This window comes from Nomascus leucogenys, chromosome 22a, assembly GCF_006542625.1.
Source record: "Nomascus leucogenys isolate Asia chromosome 22a, Asia_NLE_v1, whole genome shotgun sequence".
NCBI classification, from domain to species: Eukaryota; Metazoa; Chordata; class Mammalia; order Primates; family Hylobatidae; genus Nomascus; species Nomascus leucogenys.
In genome coordinates, this window is record NC_044402.1 from 8,786,497 (window position 1) to 8,813,899 (window position 27,403).

The window sequence follows — 27,403 nt, forward strand, 5'->3', positions numbered from 1 at the left end:
TTTATCAGGACCCCTGCTAGATTGAAAACCTGGGACTGTGCATGTTCACTGCTTTTTCCCAGCACTCTATGCAGGGGTGGTACACAGTAGGTGGCCCATGGGCTTGGTGAAGTGAATGGATGAATGAAGCCAAGCCCTGTTGGTTGGGTCCCCTTAGTGTTCGAGACCCCATGCTGGCCCTTCCCTCTTTCTATCTTGCCCCAGCCTGACACTGACATGTTGGAGTTGGCCTCATTAAGTCTAGTTCACAGAGGAGTAAAAGGAAGCTCAGAGGAGGGCAGCCACCTACAAACCTGGCAGAAAGGGGCAGAGCCAGAACCACGAGTGCACCTGGGTGCCTGAGCTGTGGCTGTCAGTAGCCCCTGAAAGGCATTTGAAGCCTCTAATTCATGGAACTTCCCTGAGATAGATAGAGCAGTGGTATCCAGACCTGTGGGTGTTACTGAGCAGCAAATTTTTAAATTAAAGATAGATAGATAGATAGATAGATAGATAGATAGATAGATAGATAGATAGAAAATAGAGATAGATAGGTAAATAGATAAGATAGAGATAAATAGGTAGATAGATAAGTGAGAGAGATACATGGATAGATAGATAGATAGATAGATAGATGATAGATAGATAGATAGATAGATAGATAGATAGATAGATAGATAGATAGATAGATAGATAGATAGAATAGATAGGGCCAAACACGATGGCTCATGCCTGTAATCCCAGCACTTTTGGAGGCTGAGATAGATAGGCAGGTAGAAGATAGATAGATAGATAGATAGATAGATAGATAGATAGATAGATAGACAGATAGAATTGACATAGAGTTGTCAGCTTTTATTTGACCAAAACTTAAAAACAAAACCCAAGTACTACATATAATAAAATAGAGAATTTTTCTTCCTTTCATAAAATAGAGAACTTTTCACACCAAAATTCTAGAACAGGCACAAATATGTCTCAGACTAAACGGTAGCTCTTTAAAAGGAAAATGTTGGGCCTGTTGATATTCCTCATGTTGCAGTTGACCTGCAGCTCCTCATATCACAGCTGACCTGAGGAAGCACCCCACAGCCAGCCCTGGCCCTGGACGGTCACTGGGGACAATGCTCCCGACCTTGTTGGTCGTTTTCTTGTTCAGGAGGTGTGTGTTGCCCAGGCCCAGGCTGAAGGCAGAGTTTCTTCCTCTGAGATCAAAGCTGAGGTGGGGCAGCTGCATGGCCAGGGCCACTTGTCTGCTGCCACATATCTCTGCCCACTGGTTGTGTGGCCCTGGATAAGCTCTTTGCTTGCCTATGTGCCCCTGAGGTTCCCTATCTGGAAAAACAGGGTAAAGGATCCCCTGATTGGGCTGCTGTGAGATCATGTGGTGGAGCCCAGGCTCTGCCTCTGAGCACGCACTTTGCTTTCAAGAATAATTCACATGCGGCCAGGTGCGGTAGCTCATGCCTGTAATTCCAGCACTTTGGGAGGCAGAGGCAGGCGGATCACTTGAGGTCAGGAGTTCAAGACCAGCCTGGTCAACATGGTGAAACCCCATCTCTACCAAAAATATAAAAAAGTAGCTGGGTGTGGTGGCTCGTGCCTGTAATCTCAGCTACTTGGGAGGCTGAGGCAGGAGAATCACTTGAACCTGAGAGGCAGAGGTTGCAGTGAGCCGAGATCGCACCACTGCACTCCAGCCTGGGCCACAGAGTGAGACTATGTCTCAGAAAAAAAAAAAAAAAAAAAAAAAAAAAAAAAACAACTCACACACACGCCTTGCAGAACTCACCGCTCCCTAGTCCCACCGGGGGCAGACGTCCCCGGGCAGGGGGCAGCAGTCATACATTGAGTTCCAAAGCCAAGTCTGGCCTCTAGCAAATCTATCTATCTATCTATCTATCTATCTATCTATCTATCTATCTATCTATCTATCCATCTATCTATCTATCTCCTATTTATTCTATTCATCTATCTGTCTGTCTATTTATCTATCTGTCTATGTATCTATTAACCTTCTATCCATGTATCTATTTGTCTTATCTATCTACCTAACTCTATCTTATCTGGGAAGCAAAATGAGGCGCCCCAGAAATGCTTCATAGAGAATGAGAATCTTCTCCCAGGGATCTCACTTCTGACTTCCCAATGATCACAGCTAGTGCAGTCCTGCCCTATTCTCGTTCTGGAAAAGTATACAAATAAAACCCTTTGCTGTGCATAGGTTGTTGGAGGAGATTCCTGCCCACATCACCAGCGTAAGCATTTTGTGGAGGTTCCTGCAAGGTCCCTGCATAAGAACCTGGCAAGGTCGGCTCTACCAACCCTGGTTTACAGATGACAAAGCTGGGTTTCTGAATGACACAGGGACTTGACAGAGAAAACAGTAGCTAGAGGACAGGATTCATCCCCTAGCCTCTATGACATCAATAACTCTAAATTCAATAAATAATTGTCCCTTTCTCCCTTGCATGCCCATTTTCTACTACCATATATTAGTGCCTAATGGATGGATGGGAAGGAGGAAGGGGGAAAGGAAGCAAGGAAAGAAGGAAGGAAGGAAGAAATTAGGGAGGGAGAGAGGGAGGGCATTCTTGTTTTCTTAAAATTAAAACTGGGAGAAATCAAATGTATGTCACCTGAGAGTTTGGATACACAGAGAAAGTCAGGAGAGGGGTCCTCTGAGAGGCCCTGCCCCTCAGCATTTGTGTCCTAGCCATCCAAAGACAGAGACAGAAAAGAAACAGGGGACAGGCAATGTTTAAGAGGATACTGGGATTCTGTCTTTTGTCCTTTGCAGACTAACACTTAGTTTCAAGATTCAGAAACTGCCCTGATATTTTAATCCTTTTCTAAATTGATCTCTTCTCCTTCCCCCACCTACTCAGAACCCCGCTGAGATCTGTCTTTTGTGTCCTCCAACTTTAACCTTGGATTAAACTCCATCCTTCTGGAATTAGCTCCATCCTTCTGAAATGGGGAGAGAGAGAAAAAAAGAGGAAGAAGAAAGAGGAGGAGGAGGGAGGAATGATGAAGGGAAGGAAGGAAGGAAGGAAGGAAGGAAGGAAGGAAGGAGGAAGGAAGGAGCAGGGAGGGAGGGAGGAGGGAGGGAGGGAGGAATGATGAAGGGAAGGAAGGAAGGAAGGAAGGAGGGAAGGAAGGAAGGAAGGAAAGAAGGAAGAAGCAGGGAGGGAGGGAGGAGGGAGAGAGGGAGGGAGGAGGGAGGGAGGAGGGAGGGAGGGAGGAGGGAGGGAGGGAGGGAGGAAGGAAAACAGGGAAGAAGAACTTTCAGCCCCTTTGGAGGCCCCATGGTATTGAACAGGATGCCCCCCACTCTGGTCTGACGCTCACCATCCTGATTTGGCCCCTCCATCCTCTTCTGCGCACACAGCCCCCAGATCCAAACACACTGTCTACCAACAACCCCTGGGTGTGCTTTGCATTTTTCTCCTCTGGACCCTCAGAAATGCCATCTGTTTCCCAATTCCTGTGCCTGACTCTTTTCCTTCTCTGCCTGCTGAAGTCCCCACTGTTCACAGCTGAGTCGAGCCTTCAGCTGGAAGTGATGGCACCGTCCTGGGACCTCCATAAACCTCTGTCATCTGTACCTACCCTTTAGATGTTCAGTAAATGCTCCTGGATGCTGCCCCAGATGGCGACAAAGAGCAGACAAAGACATTAAGTTGAAAGATGGGCTAACAGGTACCTTACCTGCCACAGCCAGGAAATTGCAAGGGAAGGAAGAGGAAAGTGACTCATCTTGAGTCATCCATGTATCAGGCATAGTCCCTGCCACAGCCCCATTCTGCCTTGTCCTAATTTTACAGATGAAAAAACTGAAGCCATGATTTGGGGAAGGTTAGAGGCCAACAAGCAGCTGAGCAGAGACCCAGCACAGGTGTGCCTGGCCCTGACACCGTTTCTATTGGGACTTCTCACCCCAGTTCAAGACGTTCCTCAGGTTGATCCCCTCTGAGATTCTGCTATGATTCTCCAGATATATAGGATATTTGACAAACCTCTGTTCATGTTTAAGTTCATGTCTCAATAAGAAGCTATGGAAATTGCAAATTATATTAACAATCATGCAGTACCACTCACTGCTATATTTTCCTAACATGATTTTGATGGGAAGAAATTTCCATAAATTATGTGACTTAGACTTTTGAGAGCTATGAAGGAGCTTAGAGATTCCTTCACATCTAACTCCCTTATTTCATGTATATGGAATTTATTTCTTCCTTCACTCACTCAGCAGGTATTTATTGAGTAGCTATGTCAAACATTATGCTAGATGCTGGGGATGCAGACATGAATAAGTCTTATCCCTCTGTCAAAGAATTAACAAAGTGACTGGGTCAATGAAGAGTGCACAAATAAGGTGAAATGTGTGGGGAGAGACAGTGATAAATCAGCATGGCCTGAGGACAACAGAGCCCTGTGCTTGAAATCTTGTGACCTGGAAAGCTTTGTGTCCTTGGACAAATCAATTTTTATAAGCCCCAGTTTCCTTATGTGTAAAATGGGGAGAAGAGAACTCGCAAGGTTTTAGGAGGACTGCATGAGACAAACTACAGACACTGGGACCCCAGAGGTTTCTCAGAGGAGGAGTCGCTGGAGCTCAGAGGGTGTGAAGTGACTGGGCTGCTGGCAGAGACAAGAGGCGACGCATTGCAGGAAGAGCTGGGTGTAAACACGGAGAGATGAGTGGGCTGGCCCAAGTATAGAGGGTAGCAGAAATGGGAGAGGATGGGAATTTTTTGAAATGATGACAACAATAAGAACTAGCAGATGACAGCTATTATTTCTTGAGCAAACTCTCTGCTAAATGATCTGTGTGCATGATATCTCTTGATCTCCCCAACCACTTTTAAGATAGGTACTGTGATGATTCCTATGTTACAGACATGGAAACCAAGGCACAGAGAGACGAAGTAACTTCCCTAAACTTGCACAGCTAGGAAGTGGCACATCCAGAGTTTAAGCTCAGGCCTGTAGGCCAGGGTTGGGGAGTGATGGATTCAAAAACCCTTTGGGTGGCCAAGCGCAGTGGCTCACACTGTAATCCCAGCACTTTGGGAGGTGGAGGCGGGTGGATCACCTGAGGTCAGGAGTTCAAGACCAGCCTGGCCAATATGGTGAAACCCCATGTCTACTAAAAATACAAAGAATTAGCCGGGCATGGTGGCAGATGCCTGTAATCCCAGCTACTCGGGAGGCAGAGACAGGAGAGTCATTTGAACCCGGGAGGCGGAGGTTGCAGTGAGCTGAGATCACGCCATTGCACTCCAGGCTGGGCAACAAGAGCATTACTCAATATCAAAAAAAAAAAAAAAGAAAGAAAAGAAAGAAAAACAAAACAAAACAAAACAAAACTTTAGGGACCATTATGCCTTTTGCAGGTATGATGAGGAATTGTCACTATTTTCTGCTTTAACTTCTTCCTATTCCCAGTGACCTCAATCGTGTCATCCAGCTAAAAGCGAGGTGGGGGAAAGGATTCACATTGCAAGCTAAGAGTGAGATTATCCACATGGAGTCTTGCTTTCACACCTTTTTCGACATTTGCACAGTTTAATTAAGGAGGTGACCAGCTGCCACAGCAGACTTTTTGTTTGTTCTACAGCAGCAGGAGGTACAAGACAGGTCTTTAAAAGGCCCAAAAGTGCTCACAAGGGCTCAGAGAGGGGCTCAAACCAGCAGATTTGCTGCTGGAAGCCAGCTTTCCTTCAGCGGGCCATGCATCAGGCATCACTGAGCCCCCATCCCCAGGCCCAGGGCCAGGCTGGGGCAGCAGGAGAGGGGAAGATCTCAAGTTCAGCCCTGCTGGGCAAAAAGCTGTGAAGTGCATCCATGAGTTTGAGGGCTTGTCCTGCATCACGCGTCATCCGCTATACCATGTATCATCTCACTGAAGCCAGTTGACAGCACTGAGGGACAGATGCTGCTGTTATTAGCCCCATTTAAAGATGGAGACACTGAGAGTCCAGGGTCAAGTCATGATGCCATGACCCCAAGCCTAGCAGGTGAGGAGCCAAAACTCAGGCGGAATCTTGTTCCAAGTCTCTGTGCTTGATCTCCTCACTGCTCAGGCCTTGCCTCCCTTGTGGGTGTGCTCCTGGGAAGACTGTTTCACCCTCACCCTCTGTCCGTCACACCTGGGGGGATGAGGCCTGCCTTGCCGGGTTGCTGAGGGGCATCTGGAAATCTTCTCTATGAAGCACTTCTCATGCTGCCTTGACTGAGCTCAGGCCTCTGCAAACAGGAGCTGTTAACTGCTATAAAGGGGCTGTCCAGCTGTGTTAGTTTGCTAGGGCTACCGTAACAAAGTACCCCAGGCTGGAGAACTTAAATAACAGAAATGTATTTTACACAGTTCTGGAGGCTGGAAGTCCATGATCAAGGTGTTGCTAGGGGTGGTTTCTCCTAAGGCCTCTCTTCTTGGCTCGTGGACGGCCGCCTTCTCCCTAAATCTTCACACGGCCCTCCTCTGTGTGTGTCTGGGTCCACATTCCTTCTTTGAATAAGGACAACAGTCATATTGGATTAGGGTCCACCCCAGTGACCTCATTTAACCTCAATTACCTCTTTAAAAGATTTTATCTCCAAATAACAGTCACATTCAGAGGTACTGGGGGTTAGGACTCCAACACAGGGATTTTGGAGAGGGGCACATTTCAGCCCATTAGACCAGGGAAGTCAGACAGGCTCTGTTTCAGCAGGTGAGTCCTTCCTTTGCGGTTCCTTAGTGTTGGCTCGGACTGCCCCACACCATGCTTTTACCCAACAATCGCCTTGGAGAGGGAGCAGGGCTTCTGCCAGATGCCACAGTGACAAAGCTGAGCCACTCGCTGTCCCTGCCCTCTGGAAGCTGACAGTGTCCCCAGTGACTCAGATGTGAGGTGTGACTTACAATTCACACATCACTTTTCATATTCTTTATAGCATTTAATTCTCCCAACTCTTCTAGGGGAAAGTTTCTAGCACTGTCCTTGTTTTGAACTGTAGAGACTGATGCTCAAAGACCAGGGGATTGGCCCCAGACCACAGTGACCGTGCATTAAACCTGAATCCCAGGGTTCTCAGCCCTAGTCCAGAGCAGTCTGGAATATTCTTTCTTCAGCCTATCTGGAATATTATTTCTTCAGCCACAAATTTCAATATCTGGTCAACAAGAATTTATTGAGTTTCTACTTTGTGCTGGGAGCTTACATAAAAACAGAGGGTGTTGGGATAAAGGAAGGAACAAACAAATTACAAATTGCAGAAATGAACAGATCGGTGTGATAGATTATAAGGGGAAGAATGACTTTAGATGGCATGAACTTGGAAGGTCCCTCTGGGAAGGTGACATGTAAGCAAAGACCAAAAGAGGCAAAAGAGGCCATGCAAAGGCCGTGGGGTACCCTGGTTTGAGATGATACTGGAGAGTTAGGCAGGGGCCAACTCACACACTACCTTGGAAAATATCATTCTAAATATAGTAGAAAAAAACCTTGGACTTGAACCAAGAGAATGTGAACTGTTCATCTGATGATGTTTGCTAGTCTCTCTGGTGTTCTCTCTCATTATTGTAGGAAATGGGAGTAGAGTTAAAAGATTTCTTTGGGATTGAAATTGTCGTCAAGACTTAGGCTTTCTGAATCCACAGGGCAATGACAGCCAACTTCTTTGCAACTAAAGGGATTTGCAAGGAGTGGATGCATGGAACACAATGGGTTTCAGTGGAAGCTTTATTCAGGTCAAACCAAGGACACTATACTATTCAAGTCGAGTTTATGGAGGGACCCACTGTGGCCTGGGTCTCCCATCAGCCTCTGGGGTGCAGATCAGCTTGAGTACTAAAACAGGACAGCCAGTTCCCTGTGGCTGTGGTTGAGGCTGGATGGAGTAGGCCCGTGGATGAGAAGCAGGAACAGAAACCTGGCTGCCCTCCCGACAAGCATCTACGGGCGATGAATGAAGGAAAATGGGCGACCCGGTCCCATCTCATTGTGCCTGCTTCTGCAATACCAGGCGCATCACGCCACTCTAAAACAGCAGGACTATTTTCTCCGTCCTAATTGATGAACAGCTGTGCTTTAATAGACTACAATGCGTAGCTTCACTGATCTCTCCTTAGGCCACCCTGTGAACTGAAGGCTCCCCAGGGAACCGGGAAAAACAAAGTTTTGCCTTTATGAGTAGGCAAAGGGGTAGTATTAGTGGGGGTAAAATTTGTTGTTAATAATTAATAAACAGATAAATGAAGAACTCAGCAAAAAGGATTTCAGAAAGTTGATTTTTTCCCCCTCTTATTGGCCATTTAACGATAGTCATCACCGTGAATTCTGGTTTCCCCTTAAGGAACAAGTGAGGACTAACACAATGAAATAGACAATGTTAGGACCTTACAGTGGCACGGCCCTTTGTGGTGTCAATCTCCTTCCAGATCAAGGAGTTTAACCTTCATTATACAGACTTTGGTTATTCCACAGTGTCTTAGTTTGTTTTCTCTTGCTACAACTGAATCTCTGAGACTGGGTAATTTATAAAGAAAACAAATTTATTTCTTACAGTTCTGGAGGCTGGGAAGTTCAAGGCTGATGGAGTCACATCTAGTGAGGACCTTCTTGTTGGTGGGGTCTCTCTGCAGAGTCCCAAGATGATGCAGGGTGTCACATGGCCAGGGGCCTCACAAGAGACAGCCAAACTGACTGTTTTTTTTTTTTTTTTTTTTTGAGACAGAGTCTCGCTCTGTCACCCAGGCTGGAGAGCAGTGGCTCAATCTCGGCTCACTGCAAGCTCCATCTCCAAGGTCCACGCCATTCTCCTGCCTCAGCCTCCTGAGTAGCTGGGACTACAGGTGCCCACCACCACACCTGGCTAATTTTTTGTATTTTTAGTAGAGACGGGGGTTTCACCGTGTTAGCTAGGATGGTCTCGATCTCCTGACCTTGTGATCCACCCACCTTGGCCTCCCAAAGTGCTGAGATTACAGGCGTGAGCCACCGCGCCCAGCCCCCAAACTGGCTTTTTTAGCAGCCCCACTCTGGTGATAACTAACCCACCCCCAGGATAACAAATTAACCCATGAATTTATTTATTTGTGAGGGCAGAGCCCTCATGATCCAACCACCTCTCAACATTGCTGTGCTAGAGACCATGTTTCCAACAGATGAACTTTTGAGGGGCTCAGTCAAGCCATTGCAGACTGATGTTTGTGCCTATCTGCTCTGCACAGGAAATATGCTGGAGATTTTGGGAAGAGCAAAGTACACATGGTTTCTGCCCTCCGGAGGCTTACAATCTAGTGCAGGGCTTGGCAAACTCTGGCCTGAGGCCTCATCCAGCCTGCCACCTGCTTTTGTATAGCCCTCGATCTGAGAATGGTTTTACATTTTTAAATGCTTGAAAAAAATCAAAAGCACAATAGCATTTCATGACTCATTAAAATTATATGAAATTCAAATTTCAGGCCAGGTGCGGTGGCTCACACCTGTAATCCCAGCACTTTGGGAGGCTGAGGCAGGCGGATCACCTGAGGTCAGGAGTTCAAGACCAGCCTGGCCAACATGGTGAAACTCCATCTCTACTAAAAATACAAAAATTATCCAGACATGGTGGCATGCACCTGTAATCCCAGCTACTCGGGAGGCTGAGGCAGGAGAATCGCTTGAACTCAGAAGGCGGAGGTTGCAGTGAGCCGAGATAGCGCCACTGTACTCCAGCCCGGGTGGCAGAGCGAGACTCCATCTCCAAAAAAAAAAAAAGAATTTCAAATTTCAGTGGCCACAAATATAGTCTTATTGGAAGACAGCTGCACCCACTTGTGTATATACTGTCAATGACTGCTTTCATGCTACCAGAGTACAGTGGAACAATGGGGACACATACCATAATAAATGTACTCTCTAGTCCTGTAAAGAAAAGGCTTGCCAACACCTGGTTCCTGGAAACAATGATTCAGAAAGGAAGCAGAAGGCAGCCTGCCTTTACTGAGTGCAGGACATCTTAGAAGCATCAGGTCATTCAATTGTCACCACCAGAGAGTGTGGCTGGGACTACTTTCCCCACTTTATGAAGGAGGAGACCAAAGTTCAGGAAAATTAGCAACTTGCCCAAACTTCTAGCAGAGTATTGTTCACTTTACACCATAGTATTTAAGTTACAAGATAGCAAGAAGAGTGACATCACCTAAGGACTTTGCATCATCTTCTGACGAAAAGGTTAGTGTATTTTTCTATGGTACATAGTATATTTGTATTATGTTAGGAGTATGTCTGACATCATTAATGTTTTTATTCAGAGATTAAGAATGGCTGAAGAACATGTGTATGGGCACCAAGTTCACAAGAGGTTAACTTGTGATGGTTAATTTTATATGCCAATGTGGCTGGGCCATGGTACTCAGATATATTGTCAAATACTAGTCTAGATATTGCTATGAAGGTATTTTTTAGATGCATTTGACATTTAAATCAATAGACTTTGAATAAAGCAGATTCTCCTCCACAATATGGTGGGCACCATCAAATTAGTTGAAGGCCTTAGAGAAAAAAATTTTCTGAGGAAGTGGAAATTCAGCCAACAGATGTTCTTTGAACTTGAATGGCAACATCAATTTTTCCATGAGACTCCAGCCCTGCAGATTTTGGACTCATCAGCTCCCATTATCACATGAGCCAATTCCTTAAATCTCAGTCCCTCAACTCTCTCCATATAGGTATGGAGATACAGATGGAGAGAGAGAGAGAGAAAGAGAAAGAGAGAGAGAGAGAGAGAAAGAGAGAGAGATGCATTCTATTGGTTCTGCTTCCCTGGAGATCCCTGACACAGATTTTGGTAAGCAGCAACTGGGAACTGGAGACAGGTCTATTAGCAGAACCACAGCCAGAATCACAGTTTCCTGACTCCAGTCCAGTGCTCTTCAGACTGAAGACTGGTTTTTAACCAGGTCTGGCAACTGCTGAGTCCTGCCATCTGTAATGCATAGGGTCATAAAAGCAGCAATATGACGGTGATGTCATGAGGATTTAATGAGATGATGCATATATAGCACTTAGAGCACAGCCTGGTGCACAGAGAGGCCTCGGTAAGTGTCAGCCAGTGTGCTCGTTCATATCACTAACCCTGAGCCTTGATCTCTCCCAGCGGACAAGGGCCAAGTCCTTGCTCACCCAGCAGCCACTGAGTGTGCTCTTCTGGACAATATCTCATTTCCATCAAGTCCGGGATCTGAGCGGGTGATCAGTTGTCTGTGTCTGTCTGAACCTTGATCACACATCGCCTACTGACTGCTTAAAAACCTACTATTTATGTTTAAAGGTGCAAGAAACAGTTAAATGTTTCCTATTGTTGTATCAGTGAACCAGTTCAGAGATTGCCGACTCAATTCAATCAAAATTAGTGACAAGAGAACAATTTTCCCATTCCGTTCAGCATGGCGAGCTTTTTGTTTTGCTTTGTTTTATTGGAGGTGATTCGCTGTATCTTTCCTAGAGGTAGAGCTGAGTAGCTCCGGCAGCTTCGTGCCTCCTTTTGTCTAGATAAGTGTTATCCAGTAAAATGAACACAATAAGACTATGTTTACCTTAATGCTGTTTAAAAATCACATCGCAATAAGAGATCAATAGCTCTCCACAACAATTTACCAAAGACCCGTCTGGGGAAGAGAAATTCAAATTGCATTGATTTTTTTTCCATGAGTGTATGTGTGCGTGTGACAGTAATAGTCCATGAGCAGGCGTGTTGACAATATGGCACATGAGCATTGAATCTAAAACACAAGGCAGAAGGAGCCAAGAGGAGGATTGCTAAAGTGTTGTGGCTGTTACCCATTGCCCTGGGAATTGGTAGAGATTCAGTAAAGACAAGAGAGAGAGGGGAGGCCGGGCGCGGTGGCTCACGCTTGTAATCCCAGCACTTTGGGAGGCCAAGGCGGGCGGATCACGAGGTCAGGAGATCGAGACCACGGTGAAACCCCATCTCTACTAAAAATATAAAAAATTAGCCGGGCGTGGTGGCGGGCGCCTGTAGTCCCAGCTACTCGGAGAGGCTGAGGCAGGAGAATGGCGTGAACCCGGGAGGCGGAGCTTGCAGTGAGCAGAGATTGTGCCACTGCACTCCAGCCTGGGTAACAGAGCGAGACTCCATCTCAAAAAAAAAAAAGAGAGAGAGAGAGAGGGGATTTTTCCACACACTTTCCATTTTTCCAGAGCTCATAGCCTTGGAGAATGCATTTCTAGAAAAAACTGTGGGGATGACCCAAGGCCTCCTTCCTCTTTTGTACAGATAGAAGGAGAAGATCAATGGCCATAGGGCTCCTGGGGTTGTGTTTCCAGGGGGCCCGTGAAAAAGGAGTTGAGTCTCTAAAGGCGGAGGCCACTTTTCACTCACCTTGGACCCTGGAACAGAGCAGGTTCTCAGAAAATGTCTTTTGAATAACTAGACAGAGCCAAAACAGGAAGGGAGGCAGGGAGGGAAGGGAAGCAATGGACACATCTGATTGACCTGAGTTAGGCTCTGACCAACCCACACTAGCTCTTGACCTTGAACATGCTGTCTTTTCTCTCCAACTACATCAACACCAGGGTTATGAGAAGTAAATTGAATTGTCACATATATACTTCCTGGTATGCAGTAGGTGCCTAAGTAATAGCAAAACAGAGTTGAGACTAGATCTCGCTCTTTACGCCACAAACATCACATCAAGTCTAAATTCCTCTGAAGTTTCCTTGATCCATGAACAGTGCCTACAACATGCAATGGGACCACCCTGCTCTGTGGCTACAGCTGGTGGACAAAAGGCAGGCTGTGCATTTGCCTTCCTGGTAGCCCTGCAAGCCTGCTCTGACCACTTTGAAATATGCTTTGAAAGAAGTAGAATTAAAAAAAAAAAAAAAGAGGAGGGGGAAAGGGGGAAGGAATGTAAGTGGAGAAATTATTGGAACTGGAGAGGGGTTTTAATGGTAACGTTGGCATCCTGCAATTTCACACATTAAAACATATTTTTAAAGAAACGACTACAGTGCTGATTGTATAAGGGCAAAGCTTTCCACTCTTCAGACTATTAATAAGAGCTTCCCATAGAGAAGACAAATACATGCTTGATGCATTTTTAATCCTTTGCCAATACATTTGACTAAAGCTGTTTGCTGTTTCAATGACAGGATTTAACTTGCCCTTCTGTATTCAACGTTGCTGATTATTAATGACATTTAGGAAACACAAGCTATAGAGTTACATTCTGGTTGAACTGCAGCCTCTCCTCCACATTCCGTGGAAGGGAACACACATCTGAAGTGGGGGGAAGCTCTCTTCCTCAGGCACCTGGCACCACAGACCAGGGCAAAGGGGGCATCCCCAATCCTGTGCTGCCCCCTGCCACCTGCATGGGAGCTGGTTCGAGGTCAGGGCTGAGCAGCGGCACCCGTGGTTCCAGCTCCTTAACCTTGACAGCCATTTCCGGGAGAATCTCCACGCTATCCCGCTATAGAACCTTGGCAATATTAAACCAAATTCACGGAGGATATTTAGATTTCTCAGGATCCCCCTCATTCAAATGCCAATAATGAAATCTTCCAGGAAGAAGAGGCGGCGATGAACCTGAATAACTTTGAAACAAGGGATCAAGGGATCAAGAGAAAGCCCTTGGATCTTAATAGAACACAAGCAGAGAAAAAATCCTTACCCGGACACAGCTGATTATTTTGTGCTTTTTTATTATTTTAAGAAATAAATTAACACTCGGGTTAAAATGAAATTACATGTGCTGATACCCTGCAGGCCACTTCCTTTATTCGGCCGGGTTATGGTATGTTAATAAGAGCATTAACCAAGTGAACACAACGGAATGCCATCAAGAAAGGCTGCAGAGGAAAAAGCCAGGGACCGGGGGTTGCAGGGGTGGGGGGGCACTTAGCTTTGGTTTTAAACTATTCCTGCTCTGGGGGGAAACGGGGACCAACAGGCAAGTGACAAGGCAAGAGGAATCGAAAGAGAGAGTCGGATTTACAGACAGTGTCTGAAGAGGCCCCCCCCTCTTTCCATCCACGAAGAGTCATTTGCACAAAAGCTTTTCAGGCTCCCAGTATTATATGCTCAGCCCCGGCCCCCTTTTGTAATGAAAAGCAGATCCCCCTATGAATCACAGAAAATCAATACTGCATTTTACTAAGTTTGCGTTAATTTTGCACCTTTCAACCTCCGAACGGGAATTATTGCCACAAAGATGAGAAATTCTCTTCTCCCCCACTCTGCAGTTGTCTGAGTTTCAGGTTTGGAAAACCCTATCACTATTTAAAAAGAAAAAAAAAAACGACGATGAAGAAGGAGAAGAAAGAAGGGGTGTTGAGGGGCTTGCAATTTGAGAGATTTTAATAGCTAATAATAGGAGAGACCATAAAAGCACAGATCCAATTTAAGCGAAAGAGTCCCTATGTAAGCATTGCTTGTCAGTCTTGGGGTGTACTGTATAGGGGCCAGCTCCTAAGCATGGCAGCCCAGAAATATAAAGTCCAGATTTAATTCTGATACAGAGAAATACAATTTCAAAACCGGACGTCTTATCATCGGCATGTCCCACTGGAGAACTCATTTCCCTAGCAAAAGGCTGTCAATGCCATTATGTTGTACAAGGAAGCAATTTACCACTACAGCTAAACAGGGCTACCAGGGCTGTGGGAACTTAAGCATTTGAAGTTATCGCTAGGAAAAAAAAAATAGCATTTCAAATGTCAGTGAAATGGGAAGGAATAATTGAAAAGTATCAATCAGAGAAGCAAAGGGGTTTTGAAGGCTGACGGCAGCCTGACTCTTGGGCTCTGCTCCTTTCTCTTTCTTTCCTGCTCTTTCTCCCCGCTGCTCACCTTACAGCCACCCCCTCCCCATTTTCTCTCCTTAACCCTACACCCTCCCATTGCAAGCTCAAATTCAACTCAAGAGAAGAAAAGATAGCTGCTTGGTCCTTGTTCCATGTCAGACGTGAAGGGCAATCTCACGGTCTCCTGGTCTCCAGTGGCCAGCATTACCTGGTGCAAATTTGCTCCCGGCCAGGGTCCCAAACCACAGCTAAGCTCAAGATCGATGGGAGGCCCAACTCTCTAAGTCCTGATGATCAACACGTTCTCACCAAGCACTGAAATGGTGGCCCTGGGCCCAGTTCCTCTTTATAGCTATTGAGAACATTTTGATAAAACTTGGGGTGTAAGAGTGCTGAATGGCATTTTTACCCTGGTTCCACCACTGATTAGGTCTGATTCACCCTGACAAGGGAATTTCCTTCCCTGCACTTTAGTATCCTTGTCAACAAAATGAGGATAATGGCATCTACTTTGCAGGGTTGGTGTCGGGGTAAGACACAGCCTTTATAAAGTACCTGGAATTCTGCCTGGCATGGGCGCAGCTGTCAACATGACTATCATCATTCCCCTGCAAGTCGAAGAACATTCTAATCTCTTGCCAGCTAAAAGGTCGTGTATGATCGGATCACCTCTGAGAGCTCCGTGTTTACCACAGTCTCCTGGCTGTCTTCTGTCCTTCTGGCACTGCAAGCTCATGCCAACCTGCAAGCCTTTGCATTTGCTTTTCTCTTTTTCTGGAATGCTCTCCCTATAGGTCTCTGCATAGCTGGCCACTTCTCATTCAGTTCTCAGCTCAGCTCACATCTCAGAGGGGCCTTCCCTGACCAACCTACTGGAGGTTGTACCAGCAACAAGCAATTGCTCTTCTATCCCTGGGCTTTATTTTCTTTATGATACTTACTTTTGAAATCACTGTCTGTCTTCTCCACTGGAATAGAAGCCCCATGAGAACAAGGCCCTTGTCTATCTCATTTTCTATTGACTACTTTCCTCTTGGATCAGGCACCTGGTACAAAGCAAGTATTACATAAATACCACCATTTGTTGATGAATGAATGAACAAGTGAAGGGAAGACCATCCCACTTGAGTAGAAACTGAACTCATTCAACACAGAGCCTGGAAAATGACAGGCATTCCACACATGTTAGCTGGCCCTCCCTTGCTGTGTGGCTGGTCCCAGACACACCCATCTTTGTGGGCAAAGCCATGGGGATACGCAGCAGCTGGCCCTGCCTCTTCACAGCCCTCAGAGCTGAGTTACAGACTCACGGTGGAAACTTCAGATAGGATTGGGTGAGGGTGGTGTGTCCTGTGCTGGAGAGGCCCTTGCCTTCAGGCCCCACACTAGGCCCACACTAGGTTTGTTCAGCCTGCAGTGAGCTCTGAGCCCTGAACTGGACACTGGTTTCTGTTCCATATGCTCAGTCCCAGTTCAGGGCCCCATGGAAGCACTCTTGCTCCTAGTCTAGCAACCAGGCCATCTGCCATGGGGCTCTGCCTTCCCCTCTGTCCCCTACTCTCCACCCACACAGCTCCTCTTGCTTGCCCAAGTCCCACCTTTGATTGTACCAGAAAAGATCTTCCCCCACCTTGTCACCTGCCCAATTCCTTCTTGTCCCTTTCTGACCAGGTCCTGGGTTCTCCCCAGAAAAGCCTCTCCTGGGCCTCCGGGATGACTGTCACCTGCCTCACCTGTGTGCTCACTACATTCTAACTTTTGCTCAGCACTTAGAATTAATCGGGTTTCCAAGTTTGTCCCCACTGATCTGTCCTTGGGCTCAGGGATTTTGCCTCTCCACGATGCATCTACCTGGCTTGGTGGCAGTCTCGTGCTAAGAACCATAATAAAGAAGCCTATGTGGAATGGTTCCTGCAGGCCAGGCCCCGCATTAACACGGAGCATTTACCCCTCATTCCACTGTTGTCCCCAGTTCACAGGGGAGGAGGCTAAGGCTTAGAACAGTTACACTTAGCCCTGCTGCACATACAGCCTGACACTCAATAAAATACATTAAGATTGAACTATTGCTAACTACTATAATTTTCCAGTTCAAAAATACACATTGCTTCCTATTTTAAGATTTTTGAAATTCAGATGCATCTTACAATTGATGTAAATATTTAACATAGGAATGTTTCTCTGTTCTAGAAAAGCTGTTGTTCTGTCTGATGGTGGCTGGCACTTTAGAAATGAGAGGACATAATGGAGTCACCCTAAAGATGTCTGAGCTCAAGGACCCCAACTCCTACCCCCAGTGCTGAGCTGTTTTTGTTCCAGGGAAACCCCGTTACCAGGCAAACTTTTGGGGATCCCCTTCAGGGGAAATGAGTTTCACAGACTTCGCAGGGTGGCAAGTTTTCTCTCCCTTTCCCACTGTGTGTGTGTGTGTGTGTGTGTGTGTGTGTATCTATGTGTGCTTGTGTGTATATGTGTCTGTGTGTATTTATGTTTGTGTGTGTATCTATGTGTGTGTATGTGTATGTCTGTGTATATGGATGTTGTCTGTGTGTATGTGTGTGTGCTTGTGTGTCTTTGTGTGTATGTCTGTGTGCGTATGTGTGTGTATGTGTATGTCTGTGTGTGTATGGATGTTGTCTGTGTGTGTGTGTGTGCTTGTGTGTCTGTATGTGTATGTCTGTTTGTGTATGGATGTTGTCTGTGTATGTGTGTGTGCTTGTGTGTCTGTGTGTGTCTGTGTGTGTATATAGCTATGGACTGAATTGTGTGACCCCCAAAATTTATATATTGAAGCTCTAGGGTGGGCCTTTGCAAGGTTGTTAGAGTTAGCTGAAGTCATAAGGGTGAGGCACCCACAATAGCATTAATGCCTTTATAAGAAGAGACAACAAAGAGCTTGGTCTCTATCTCTCCACCATGCAAGGACACAGCAAGAAGGCGGCTGTCTGTAAACCAGGAAGAGAGGCCTCATCAGAACCCAACTGTGCTGGCAACCTGATCTCAGATTTTCAGCCTCCAGAAATATGAGAAGATAAATTTCTGTTGTTTAAGCCACCCAATCTATGGTGTTTTGTTATGACAGTCCAAGTAGACTAAGACAGATATAGATATAGATATAAATACAGATATAGATAGAGAGATAGCGATAGATGCAGACACAGCTATAGATATACAGACATATCAATAGAGAGAGAAGGAGATTTATTTTAAGGAATTAGCTCACACGATTATGGAGGCTGGCAGGGCTAAAATCTATAGGCTGGGTATTCAGGTAAGAGTTCATGTTGCTGCCTTAAGTCTGAAATCTGCAGAGCAGAACAGTAGATAGGAAACTCAGGTGGAATTTCTAGGGTACAGTCTTGAGACAGAATTGCTTATTTTTTGGGAGACCTCAGGTTTTGCTCTTAAGGCCTTTGTCTGAATAGACAAGTTCCACCCACATTATAGAGGGTAATCGGCTTTATTGAATCTACTGACTGAAATGTTAATCTCATCTTTAAAAAACGCCATCACAGTAACATCTAAAGTGGTGTTTGACCAAACAACTGGGTACCATGGCCCAGAGCCATGTTGATAACATAAAATTAACCAGCACACATGGTTAGGTTAAAGGATCCAACAGTAAGTACTCTGGAAATCTCCATCAAATACTAAATTCTGGACACTGTAGGTCTGAAAACCCACTCGCCTGTGGCATTTCTTAATGCTGTGAGAGCTATTCAAGCACCTGATTTGTTTTCTGCCCCCTGGGATTTTCAGAATTCCACTGCACCCTCTAAGTCTTAGAAGGCATTGCCTCTTGGCTCAGGAATGAGTGAGTCATCATTGACTTCCTCTTCATCCAAGTCAGCTCTGTTCCCTCAGCTCTTCCCTTCCCAGCACCCTGAGACTCCTTGGTCAGCCCCAGGTGTCCCTCTTCTAACCTGCTTTCCAACCATGGCCTCCAAGACCCAGGAGGAAGGGAGCTGCAGGAGCCCTCTCCCATCTTTGAGGTGTAAGGTTATCCAAACCCCCTTTCATTTGTGAATCCCATCTTGTTTTACATTCCCTTTTTTGCTTTACTTTTCTTTGACTGGAGACTCCTCAGCTATTCTTACTGACTTCCAGTGGACCTCTTGAATCTTCTCATGTCTCTCTAGCACAACCCTGGGTTGTAGCCTTGTTACATCCAAAATAATTTTCACAGGAGAGATGTTGCTGAGTGCGCTACATAGAGGTACAAAGTGACGAGCATAGCAACAACGATTCTGCTGTTTCTGTTGGTTTCTCTTGCTTTGCTCAAGGATCCCCAGTTAAATAAAAGAATTATTCTAGAAATGGTTCTGCCAAGCAGACACCCCAGCTCCCAGTTTGTTGACTGACAAAGTGGAGAATCTCATATTTCGGAGCAAACTGCTTCATAAAGCTGAAGCGAGTGTGTTGGGCCACGACTCCATTCTGGAATGAGAAGTGTGAATCCAGTTCCCTTGACTCAGAGCCGATACCTGCCCAGGCTGAACTGGCTTGTCATATGGTCATATGGCCTCTGTTCCAAAAGATGTAGGCTGGGTGGGAAAGGGGTTGTAGTGGGGATCGAGGTCTTGGGTTCTGTGCGGCTTGGGCAAGCCATTTACCCAATCTTCATTTCACCACTTCAACTCTAAAATGAGGATAATAACACTTACCTACTTGCTACAGATCACACAGTTGTTATGAGGATCGAAGGACACTTGTGAAGGTCATGTAGTGTGCCATACAAATATAAAATAAAAGGGATAGCACAGTATCTTCAATTGCTTCAGAAAAATAACAGCAACAGACACTTAAATTACACTCTCATGTGCTCTCTCTCTGAGCTTCACACACATTGACTCATTTAATTCTTAGTCCTCTGTCAGGGTCCCATTATCCCCATTTTAGAGGTGAATAAACTGAGTCCCAGGGAGCTTATGGAACATTCCCAAGGTCCCAGAAAGATTTAGTGAAGGTGCCGCTGAGACCCATGCAGTCGGCTCTAGAGTCTATGTTCTTAGCCATTATCCTACATTGCTTCTCCTGCTATCCCCACCTTCCATAGCACCTCACACAGGGTTGATACTCCACATAAAAATCAGCCAACATAAAAGACACCTAAGTCCTGAAAAGATATAAAGAAGTGTAGTTTTCATCCATGCCTAGCTTTCACCCTAGCTAGCAGGCTTTTAGCAAATATTTGTTATGTTAATGAGTGATCTACTCAGAGAACATTTCTTCAGTCTCTTTATTAGTGAAAATTGTGACGTCTGAAATGTATCAGATTGGAGTTGGAGTTTCTAATGAAGAATTTCAGCAAGCCAGAGGCTTCCGGATAACATGCAAATCACAGAGAATATGTCTGCCTGGCCAACTCCTGGCTCTGTTTCATCCCACAGCAAAACCGAGGAGTCTCCTTTTTTCTTTACATTATCCCCATGTAAGAAATTACAGAGTGGAGAAAAAAAAAAAACTCTACTTTGAAGAGCTAAGGGCTTATGTTTTGGAAAATTGTTCTTGGACATTGCTTTAAATATTCTGTATCTTAATTGGTATTAGTGGTATATCTTGCTTAACTATCCAAAACCTCTCCATACTAAATTAATACATTTATTTAACTGAATTTTTTAAAAAAGAAAATTTTCATATGCTACTTTCTTCAAACAGAAACTCTGATGTCAGAATTAAATGTTTACCCTAGGACCCAGGCTGGTGACTCTCATTTTAACTTGACCTAACTGGATGGGGACCCTCGTTCTAACTTGACCTAACTGGATGGGGAATGAACTCAACTTTGGATGAAGTGTGCCAGCCTTTTCTTGGATCTGACAAGAGATGCCTGTACCTTTTCTGAAACAACCTGCATTAGTTGTACTTCAAGGAAAAAGTTTTGATTGCTCACACTAGCCTACACATGTTTTGTCAATATCCCTTTTAATAAGTGTAGTGACCACCATGAATCCCAGGTGTGGACCAAGCTACAGAGTGCAGAGTTAGACAGATCCCTCCTCTTGTTCTGGCTGATACACAACTATTAATACCATTTTAAGTATCATTAGTAGAACTAGATATTGGGACCACAAAGGTCAAATCAAAGACCTCCTTCCTGTGCATCGATTTGTACTAAACTCTCCAATAAAACATTTAGCCTGAACTTGGTTCTAAAGAAATCCTGAATATAAATGGCAAAAACCAGACCTAGCAATGAATGGGTAGATTTGACTGAATAAGAAGAAAGTGATAGCCATGTCAGCCCATCTGGAGAATGAAGAATTGGAGTGTGGTAGAGCAGCGGTCAGCACATTTTTCTATAAAGTGTTTTCAGCTACACAGGCCATACATTCATGTTCACAACTGATCAACTCTGCCATTGTGGCACAAAATAATAATAACATAACAATGATAACAATAACAGATGATAACAGTAAATGAATGGCCGTGGCTGTGCACCCATACAACATATTTTATAGACACTGAAATTTGAATCCCATATAATTTTCATAGGTCTTCTGTTTTTTTTTCAACCATCTAAAAATGTAAAAGAGTGATTCTTAGCTTGAGGCCATGCAAAAACAGGTAGCAGGTCAGATTTGACCCCCAGACCCCCAGTGGGGCCTGCAAAAGCAATCTTAGAGAAGAATTTTGATGATTTGAGTTCTAGTCCCAGTTCAGCCTCCAGCAAGCCAGTTTCCATTCACAGCCCTCCCTCCTCCACCAGTGAAGTGAAGGGTTCTAACACACGCTCCCAAGCCATGACTCTGTGAGGGCTGCAGGCTGTCCTACTGAGGACTGTTGGGGTTACTTCCAAATCACCTGCCACAGCTCCCGGATGCTTCCAAACACTTTGTTCTCATGTCACATCTTTCCCTCATAGGAAGGCGCTGTAATTTTTAAGCAGGAAAAAAATAATTGATTATAGGACCATATCTTGAAGGACATTTACCCAAAGCTTCACTGCTCTGAAGCATGCTCAAAGGGAGGTCATGATAGCAGGGCGCCCCTTGGAAATGTTTAGACAAAATGAGAGATGGGATGCTTTTCTGCATAGAAGATGCAAGGTTCACCAAAAGATGATAATAATAATAACAATAATAATACAGGACATTGATACAGCACTAAAAAATACAGTGTCCTTCTTGTGGTTTCAAATAAAGGAAAGAAAACCCATGCTTTTCTTCAAAGTGTACTAAAAACAGCAGGATTAATATTGATGCTGCAATGGGAAAAGCAAACAGACAGGCAGGGACAGGACTGCATCCAGCCTCCAAAACACATGTAAAGTTGGAGCTAAAATGTCATATGCATATGTAATTTATATGCAAAAACTCTCCTATAACAGGGCCACTGGCTGCCAAGTCTCCTTTTGCTACTTCCCGATCCTCGCTGAAACTCTATAATTTCATATTATCAGTCACCTACCAAGGGCAAGTCTGTCTGAGGAGAACACAGAAACTTTCTTAAGGCCAGGATATTAAATTCTTCTCGCACATCGCTTTCCTGGTAGCTCAGCAGGTTTCAGCAGGAAGACCTATTTTTGCTCCTGTGCGGGCTCTGTCCCTGGCAATGAGTGACTGGAACAGACTGCAGACAGCTCTGCCAAGAATCTGAAGCTCTGATGATGTGAGCCAACCTCAGACTAATAATTTTATATCTCAATATAAGCAAAAGAGTTCCATAAAAATAGACCGTTTTTAACAGGATGGTATTCTGTGCTGAGAGAGGGCTGAAGAACGCGGTGCCATGTGAACATCTTTCCCCTATCTGCGGTACCTAACTTTAGCAACTTCCATATGTCTATTTGTCTGATCACTGAACTTGGGGAAAGAATGTTGAATGAGATGTGACTCTTCAAACCCCACGCCTGGGATTCTTCGGAGGTGAAATACCTATCCGTGTGTATATAACACTTCCTTCTTTCAAGTTTCCAGGAGACGGAAAACAAACAAACCCAAGGCTCAGGCTGTGGTATTCTTCATCAAATGTATCCACGCACAAGGCCATGTGCACATTCCCGCTTGTAAATTAACGAGAAATATATTGGCGCCACCGAGGGCAGGCGTGAGAATGGCCTGGTTACTCTAAGACATCTTTTTTTCAATGTTCAAAGCAGTGACCAGATTCTCAGACGGCCAATCTCATGGCACACGCTGATTCAGGGGGTTTCTCCCTAGAGAATTTCCCCGGGATGAAAGTGGAAGAGGTCAGACTCAACACGGAGCTCTCCATGACTGGCTGTCACAGAGAGAGGGGCAGAAACCAAAAAAAAAAAAAGTGTTTTCTATTTGCTTGGTGGGACAGGAAGCCCAAGCATAACATCCAGAAAGCAAACCAGCTGGGTTGAAGGGAGAAGAGAAGGCTTAAAGGAACGGTGTAACGGCTGCTGTGCCCTAGTGTATCAATCTGAGCTCTGCAGAGAGACAGAACTAATAGAGTACGTATGTTAAGAGACTATTTTAAGGAGATGACTCACAGGATTATGGCGGCTAGCATGTCCAGAATCCACAGGGCAGGCCAGCAGGCTGGAGATTCAGAAGTGGATGCTGCAGTTGAAGCAGAATTTCTGCCTCTTCTGGAAACTTCAGTTCTGCCTCGGAAGGCTGTCCAGCTGATTGGATGAGGCCCACCCACATTATCCAGAATAATCCCTTTTCATTAAAGTCACTGAATCTACATGTTAACCACATCACGAAATACCTCCCCAGCAACACCTAGATTCATGTTTGGTTAAGTAGCTGGCTTAGCCGTGTTGACACTTAAAACCCAGCATCACACCTTGCATGCAGAAATTAAATTAGGCATGGCTGGGGAAAAGGATCTGCTCAGTGAGAAGGAAACGGATGGTCCTGACCACACATCAGAGACGCATGAGGCCGGCTGTTCTGAGGATCGGTCCGGCAGACGTAGGCTGAGATCCCACCGCGTGCCAAGCACTGTGCTCGATATGGGGGAGTTAAACATGGAGCTTCCACTGCAGACAGAACAAGCAAGGGGACCAACACTGAGGATCATTGGATAAGACAGTGATGATTCCTCACCTGAATATCTTCCACAGTTTTTATGTATGTGTGTGTGCAGAGAGAAAAGAGGTGTTCTTTTTGGTCTAGGTAAGGAATGGGAAGAAAAGAGCTGACATAGTAGAGGTGGGGAGTGATGATCATTTTGGGGTTCTACAAAAGTCCTGGGCATCCTGATCTTTCCAGGCTCCTAAGTCCACACATCAAGAGCACCACTAGTACCACAGGCAAGTCAAAATCCACAAATATTTACATGAAACACAAATGCACCGTATGACAAATTTGCATGAGAAGTTAAATATGATGTTTTAAATATCTCATACAAATCTAGGATACTCACTGGGATGAACAGAGAGAAAAACATCAATAGTCCTTTATACTCTTCTTTTTTTCTTCCTGGACTGAAGATTGTAACCCTCCCTAAGATTTCATTATTGCCTCGGAACTTGTGAAATGCGATATTGGCATTATTTCTGACATTTTTTCTAAATAGGATCCTTCTCCCCAAAAGATACATTACATAGTATGACCAGGTTGATTGTGGGAAGTCCATGAAGTAGGGAGAAGAAGATAGGATTTGGAAGCAGGAGATCTGGATGGGAGTTCCAGCACTTCCAGTGATGAATGATGTCCCCCTAGGTGAGACATTCAGCCCAGAAGGTGGTGGGGGACAGTGGTTCATAGAGGAATCTCTGGAGCAAGCCTGTCTGGGCACCTCACAGGTCTGCTGCTTGCTAGCTGTGTGACCTTAGGCAACTTGCTCAGACTCTGATCCTCATTTTAGCAATCAAATAAGGAAGAAAACAGTCCCTCTATGTTGAGCCATTGTGAGGACTGAAATGGCACAGATAAAGCAGTGCATACAGCACCCAGCTTTGAGTTTGTGGTTGTTATTTTCTATATCTTTAAGGGGAAACAATTACAGCAGCATCTGCTGTGCCTATTTCCCAGACTTACAGAAGAATCAAAATCAGACGATGTGAGTGAGGGCTCAATAGAAGCAAGCCAGGCACTGTACTAACCGGTGCTGGCTCTCATTCCACAAACAGTGCTCTCTGAGTTGAGCTCCGGGACCAATGCAGACCACTCCCTCTCATGTCCCAGTGGCTGGGCTCTCCTGGTGGCCCTTCCACAAGCTATCTTCTCCCTTTTTCTGCTCCTTTTTCCTAGCTGCCCAGCAGTGACCCAGGCAGCTGTCCTGCCACGTCTAGTAACCCTGGTCACCATCACTGAGTCATGGTGGCGTCAGTGACATCCGCAAGGCTCCACCTCCTCCTTGTCATCTTCTGTCTCATCTGCTGCTGCCTGCCCAGAAGCTGCCATAAAACTGTTTCCCCCCGGAAGTCCGAATGAATAGTGGGCTAGAACGCTGGAGACCTGGTCCCAAGAATGTCTCCAACACCAGTGTCATGTGTGAGCTTAAAGAAAACACTTCCCCAACCAGGGCCACTGTTTCCTCATTTCTGCTGAAGAAAGCTTAGTCTTGGACAGTGGTGGGGGCAGGAAGGTCCAGAGAGCAGGGCAAGGGCCTCAGAGAGCGTGATGGGGGATGGGGTGTCTATCGAACGCAGTCTCACACACAGGTGAGTACACCTGTGAACTCCAGGCCCCTGGCCATGATTGAGAAAGTTATGAATGAGAAAACAACAGTGTACATTGATCACCGCGTGCTCCTCTCTAGAGGCAGATAGACCTGCAGTTCCAGCTCCAGCACTAACTAGAAAACTCTGTTTCCTCATCTGTAGAATGGGGATAATAATAGCAACCTATCTCCTAGGATTCTATGTGTGAAGGTTAATGAATTATTACATGCTAAGTTTTTAGGATAGGGTCTGGTCTATAAGAACACTTATAAATGTTAGCTAACCTAACTCACAATATTAAAATTATGGCATATTATCTCATTTCATCTTATATCATTGAGTTTATTTTCATTTTATTTTTCCAACAACCTTATGGTTAGGTTGCTACTGTTTCACAGATGAATAAACTGAGGCACAGAGAGGTTAAAGGATTTCCCCAGGCCATGTAGGCAATAAGGGATGAAACTAGGGACCTAACCCAGATAATCTAGCGCCAGAGTTGATGCTTGTAACCTCCACACTGTATCCCCTTTGGTTCTTTGCCAGAATTCTATGAATGTGTGGGAGACAAACAAAAGGATAAGAATTATCTAACTAGAGCAGTGAATTCTGAGACTGTACCAATCCTGGCACTCTATAATTAATCTACAGGGTTGCTTTTCCCAACTTAGCCTGACTTCCTTCACTTCCCAGCATACTTCAAACACTCTTTGCTTCCTAGATTGCATGCGTGCACTCAGAAAATATCACAGTTACATTAATAACTCCAGTAACACAAGATTAGGAACGTATATGTTCCTGGGGAAAAGTTCCATAAGGCATCCATGCCATCAGTGGATAGTAGCAGTGGTACCTGCCATCTTGGAGTCTCTGCACCCTATGAATGAACAATCCCAATGACTCTGAATGTCTCCAGAGAGAAGCCGTTGCAAAATGGACCAGGTTTACCTTCAGGGTTTTCTGGGTGAGCCAAGGGATTTCATGAGTGCCGCTCTTTTCCCATTTGAATTCTCTTACATGGAAATCACTTCCCCATTACATACACAAACAAGGTAGGGCAGACCTAAGATGATCGCCCAAGTTTTGTTTTCTAGAGGTCCCTTAAAATGAAAAAGGAAACGGAAATGAGAAAAAAAGTAATAATAATAATAGTAAGAATAATAACTTCTGATTCTACCATTGATTGAGCTCCTGCTCTTTTCTCAGATATTATTGTACAAATTAAGCCATGGAAGAGTAAACCAGGTAACTGGATCTCCAAGGGCAGAGCAGGAGAAAGGGTTCCAGCTGAACATGCTCATTTCTACTCTCAAATTTACCAATCAAGTAACTCTATCTACCCACTTGAGAAGAGGTAGGGTAAGGCAGGTGACGAAGAGTATTCCTCTAACAAGTGTCTCTCCACTTTGAAGGAAATATCAAGAGTGGAGAACACGTGCTAACACTAATAACCCATATAAACACTCATAACCCACTCCTGCTAACAATTTCCATCATGGAATCTTTCATAGTACCTATCATAGACCTACCTGAGAGTCTATCTTATCCCATTTCATTCCTCCATCCTCTGCCTAAGCAGTGACCAAGAAAAGGGTATTGACCAATTTATTTGCTGCTTGTAAATAATCACCAGTTACTTAGGAAAAAAGAAAACTGGGTTTTAAGGTGGTTTACAACATTCAGGCACAGTTAACAGAGGGTATGACAAAACTTCCAGTTCTAGTCATGATGGAATAATTAGTACTAGATTATTTCTACTGTTGAAAACAACTGTAAAACTGGGCAATATCTGAAGCAAATGTTTTCAGATATTGCACAAGAGTCATCATAGGATTATGATCCCTGAGAGAAAGTAAATGCTTGAAGTAAGTGCTACAATTGCTCTGGCTTTCTGCTTGAAGGTGTTTTATGCTCTGCAGTATAAAGAGGTGGAGTCCAAGAAAACATGGTGGTGTTACTGGACTGAGAAGGCAGAGATTAGAATTTGGGACTGTGGAGGGGCACTGGAATTTACACAGTGGGGTGCCAGAGAG